This window comes from Thalassophryne amazonica, chromosome 12, assembly GCF_902500255.1.
Source record: "Thalassophryne amazonica chromosome 12, fThaAma1.1, whole genome shotgun sequence".
Lineage (NCBI taxonomy): Eukaryota > Metazoa > Chordata > Actinopteri > Batrachoidiformes > Batrachoididae > Thalassophryne > Thalassophryne amazonica.
Genome location: NC_047114.1, coordinates 65969679 through 65975576, shown reverse-complemented (window position 1 = coordinate 65975576; position 5898 = coordinate 65969679).

Below are 5898 nucleotides of genomic sequence, written 5' to 3'. Positions count from 1 at the left end.
CCGTTGTCGGCCTGTTTCGACCTGAAAACATCCTAATTTAAGGCTTAATTCACCCAGGATGTCGTGAGAGAACAGAGAAGATTCAGAAGAGGCCGGCATGAGGACTTTATGCAGACATTCCACTGTTTAAGGACATTTTTTAATGAAAGACGTGCGCGCAAATTCGCCAAGTCGTTTCCGTGACGACTCGGCAAATCTGTGTGCGCCGCGACAGGAATAACACCTCCGTGTTGAAAACCATTTGTAAAATTCAGGCGGCTTTTGATGGCTTTCAACAAGTGAGTATCTGAGAAATTGTTTAACAGCTTGGGCATGTTCCAACTTGCCCGTTAAGGTTTCCAATGGAGGTGTTTTTCCTGTTGCGACCCCTCGCGGTCGGGTCCGTCCCGACATGCGACTCTGCCCGCACGTTCTTTCATTACAAAATGTCCGTTAACAATGGAATGTCCGAATAAATTTTTTTGCCAGCTTGCACTCGGCCGAGACGGACGCACTTTTCTCTTCTCCCTCCCTCCTTATCTTTCCTGCTTCTGTGGCGTGCTGTCTGTGAGGCTGCAGCTTTGCTCTTCTGTAAAATGACAAAAATGGATCTGTTAAAGTGGTCTCTGAACGCAATTGACACTATTTTTTCTACAAGACATTCGGGGGCGGAGGACCCGACCTGTCCTGCCGGGACGCATGTGATGGGTTATGTGATGGACTCGTGGAGGAGATGGCAGGTCATGTGCCTTTACATGCTTTCTGTGGAGGACATCGAAGATGTGTACATATTCGGCTTGCTGGTGACCGGCTTTCTGATGTGTGGAGCGGGCACTTTGCTGGTTTACTGGAAAATCAAGAAAGTGGAAGCAGCTTTGATTGGTCCTTCCAGGCTGCCCTACATGATTGATTCGATTGGGAAGGCAGTGGCTGTGCAGTCGGCGGGGGTTAACCGCGCGTTGGAAAATATCTCGAGCAGGATTGCAGCCCTGGAAACCCGCTCTGACCATCTGTGAAGACCACATTCATTCTACATTCAGCTGCATTGAGAGCCACTCTGTTCTCAGAACTGTGGAATCTTTCAGGCATCTGCTAATCTGGCTATTCATTTGGCTCCCCAAATACAGCTGTACTTCAAGGTCGCTGTGATAAAACCTCCTCAGAAGATCAACACTTAAGCCTCGCTCCCTGGTCTTCCCCCCCTCCCTTCAGCTTCTCCAGCTCTGACGTTGACTGTGTTAGAACTGTTCAGGACTACTCAGACTGCGCAGGGCTGCTCCCTCCCCCTCCAGGATTGTCGGACAAGGCCGTTGACAGCACCAAACAGGCTGCCTCCGGAGTGTTCTGATAAACTGGTCCTTTTCAAATCTCGGTTGTCGTCCTGTGTCCTTGTTTTTGTCTGTGTGATTATTGTTTTTCTGTGCTGATGGGGATTTTTTTCCTCATTCCCGCTGTGTAATGCAGAGGCTATGAGGTTTTTTTTTTTCTCCTTTTCCCTTGTGTTTTTCTTTCATATATATGTTTTATGTACCAGGCCGGCCTATGTGTTGTGTGTGTGTTGTTTGTTATGGGTCGGTGTTGGTTTGCTCAGCCCTGCTGTTGACCAAGGCAGGGATGTACATCTGGAGCTGGTCCCTGGGCGCCTAATGGCGACTTCTGCTCCTACTGGCAATTAGGATGGGTTAAATGCAGTAGACACATTTCATTGTGCAGGGAACATGTTCTTCTGTGCATATGACAATAAAATTTCTTTGAATCTTTCTTTGAATCTGAATCCTTAAACTCCTCATGCCAACTTCTTCTGAAAGTTCTCTGTTCTCTGACGACTTCCTGGGTCAACAGAGCCTGAAATGTGGAAGTTTTCAACTTGAAACAGCGAGACGCTGCCGCCTCGAAGCGCAGATCGCCGTCAGGCACCATGGGCCGTCCTTAAAGCGACACTACCAGACCAAAATCTCTCATCAGCCATTAAAATTTTTACCAAAAACCAGCTGAACTTATCGAATGGTGTCCACTCAGTTGTGCCTTACAGTTTTTGAAAAAATTTTGATCAAACAAAGCAGCAGTCTCTGAGCCATTCCTAAACAATGAAAAAATCGACGAGAGGGTGGGCGACTTCTCACTCAAAGACTGCTCACAGGCGAATGACGTAACCGACAGGCGTGAAAAAACTCTTGCATGCCCACGAGGGTTCAAGCATGTCTGATGTAATCACACGTGATTCAAATCCATATAGTTTTTGAAAGAAATAATAAGGTCGGATACTTTTCTAACAGACCTCGTATGTAGTTTTGCAGATATAGCTACTGATTCACTGTGCCCCATGATTCACCGTGCCCCGGTTTCCCCTATATATGATGTCATTATTACTGATTCCTGACATGAGGGTGTAGTGAATTGTCATAGCTGTGTATATGTTTCCTTGATTCCACTCTCAGCATTTGATTGTATCTTCAAACCAGCCATCAAATTTATCAACAGACTGATTTTTGACCATCAATATGTATCAATGTTTGGTGTCCAGAGGTCAAAATAATGCATGAGGTTTGTCTGTCTGGAATCAAAGTTGACCTCAAATGAAGCAAAACATGAGGTGCTTTGGAGATCAAACAAAAAATTAACATTAGTTTTATGATCACTTGACTGCTTAAATGGACGGGATTTCTGATATTTTAGCCACTTAATGCTTACATCTATACACCTGGAATAAAAGATCAAGCTCAGAAAATAATGAGAATTTAGACTGATATACTGCATGACTTTTCGGGTAGTGTGAAATTAAATGACAGAGTGGATTAGTTCTCTGATGATTGAATATGCTGGATGGTAGAAATTCCCTTTGAATACTTCATAATATTTGTGACACCTGGGTGTGTGCATGTCTTGATAGGGCAGTTGTAGATATAAACAGTAAATGGCATGCCATTTACCCTCACTGGTTAATATACCTGTCGTAACGCCACACTTATCTTTATTTGTCAAGCACTGAATGTTCAAGCAGATCATTAGCAAATATCTCATCCACAGCAGGAGTGCCGTCGCTCATTTACAAAGATATGGTGGACAGAGGGGCACACTGGCTATGTTTATTATAGGATGACTATTTCTGGAATGTGCCGTGTGTTGACTGTTACAACAGCTGTCGACCTACTAGAGGGATGCATCCATTTGTCCACTAGGTTGTGTCACTGCTCTTTAACCAGGGCTCTTGGCATAAACACAACAGGCTTTACTACATATGCTCCTGGGTATACATATATACTGCTGCTCTCTGGTGTTCAGTACCAGACATTTGTATGTGGCAAAGTATGATGGATTTACCACAAATTATTTTGTTCCGACAACCTTGTACAGTCCTTCCAAAGGTTTTGGAACAATAAGGCCAATTTATGATTTGGCACAGAAAACATTTGGTTTTGCGGCTATTAAAACATTATATATTATGACAGTTTAGAATGCTTTCTTTTCATTCCTGGTATTTATATCTAGATGTGTTAAACAACATAAACAATGCATCAGAAGGCTGTCACATTGTGATGCAAAAGGTGAACACTCATTTCACAGTAGTGCACAGATTGTTTTTACCGCTTTACAAAGATACAGATTTGGCTCGGTCTGTAATGGGTCATTTATGTGCATTGGAATCGCTACGGGTTTGTTCATGAGTCCATTGAAAAACACAAACACTGTGCTGAAACACTGCATTGAAACGCTGCAGTAAAATGCTACATTAAGCCATTGCTTTGAAATAGTGCATTGAAACACTGCACTGAATCACTGTACTGAAACAATGCAATTAAACACAATGTTGGAAGATTGCTTTGAAACACTGCATTAAAACACTGACACACCGCTTTAAAACACTGTGCTTAAACACTGCATTGACATGCTGTGCTAAAACATTGCACTAGGACATTGCAGTAAAACACTGTGATAGACACTTCACTGAAACAATGCATTGAAACACTGCACATAAACACTGTGCTAAAACACTGCATTGAAATACTGTGCTGAAACCCTTCATTGAAAGTGCTGAAACACTGTGTTGTAACACTGAACTGAAACAATGCCTTGCCACTGCACTGACACTGTATTGAACCACCGGGCTGAAACACAGCATTGAAATACCTTGCTGAAACATTCCACTGAAACACTCCTATAAACATTTCACTGAAACAATGCTTTGAAACACTGTACTGAAACATTGTAATGAAACACTACATTGCTTTACAACACTGTGCTAAAATAATGCATTGAATCACTACACTGAAACAGTGTTTTAAAACACTGCACTAAACAATGCATTGAAAGAAATTACTGAAATACTGTGCTGAAACATTACACTGAAACACTGCGATAAACACCTCAATGAAACAATACTGAAACAATGCATTGAAACGAGCTGAAATATTGTACTGAAACGATGCATTGAGCCACTGCCACACTGTACTGACACAGCTTTGAATGCAGTTTGGATCAAGACATGCCTAGGAAGAGCTTATGAACTGATGTGGCCCTTGGACAGAAGTGTTTGGCAATGCTGATGCCTTTGAAGTAGGACAAATGTCCAAGTCTTTTGGGTCTTGGTGCTTCCTGTCTCACTTTGTCCAAATAGGCTGAGTAAGGTAAGCTGGACTTGAAAACTGATGAAGCTTTTCTGGATGAAAGGGGGAAATATCTTCAAAGAGCTAAACTAGTCCTGTTGGCTTAACTCATCCTACATGGATACCATGCCTTGGATGAATGAGAATCTCCCCAGAGGCCTCACTGTATGGTGTGAGTCCTGGATGCTAACTACAGTAGTGACCTAAGGTGATGACTGTATGTCTTTGGTATTAGGTCTCTATAAAGGATCCTTGAGTACTGCAAAAATTACTTTGTGTCAAATGAATGGTTACTTTGGAATATTTAGATGATGAGTAATGAGATGACAAAACCCAGAAAATAGAAATGGTAGAAGCAACGGCAGATATAGGCTACTTTTGTGAGATGGGCTTCCACTGGTTGTCTGCCTGAGTGGTTGCCATCCAGGGCTCAAATCCGATCCATAGTTTGTTGGATATGGCATCAGCAGATGCTGCCAAACTTGGCCCTGACCTATCATTTAAGATAAGAAGTGAATTTGGTAGCCCAATTTAACGACACATTTAAAAGTGGGGAGTGTAATGCAGGCTGGATATGGCCCCCGGGTGATAGTTTGAGACCTCTTCCTTAAAATGTAGATAACTGTGAGGAGCACTGTTTATTTTGTGTTTTCTGAACATGTCAGTGACCCCTATAATGTATCAACAATTACTCTAACTTTGTCTTGTACTTGAACATGATAGTTGGGACTTGTCCACAGTTCCAGTATAAACACACGGGAGCTTTCCATGAATCTCTTTTGGTGGCTCTTAGAGATATTTTGCAACAGTTTGAGGAAATTGAGACATCCTTTGTTCCACGAGGCTCCTCCTCCTTCCTCACCTGAAAAAAAGCCCAAAACTGTTGTTGTTTCCTCTGCTTTTCACGTGGTCGCAAGGGTCGCCTTACAACAATTATGTTTGTTTATTCCCAAGAAAAATCACTTGTTATATTTCTCATAATGCCATACTAGCGGACGGTAAATGTTATGTTTGTTAAATCATCAAGCGACTTCTGGCCTAACATTGTGTTTTACATGTTTTCCTGACAATATTAAACACAATAAAATAGTTACACCGTCTGTTTCACAGTGTGTGTGTCACTTGTTTTCGTAAAGTTTTTCCTCGACAAAAGTGGCGTTTGTTTGCAAACAAAGAACAGCCACGTGTAGAGCTCGAGGAGTCTGGGAAATGGTGTTTCTCATTGAGCAAAACATAATACACGGTGCAACAGAAAGGACTACATTTCCCATGATGCATCGCATGGCTGATGCGAGTGGGCTGGATTTTTTTTTTT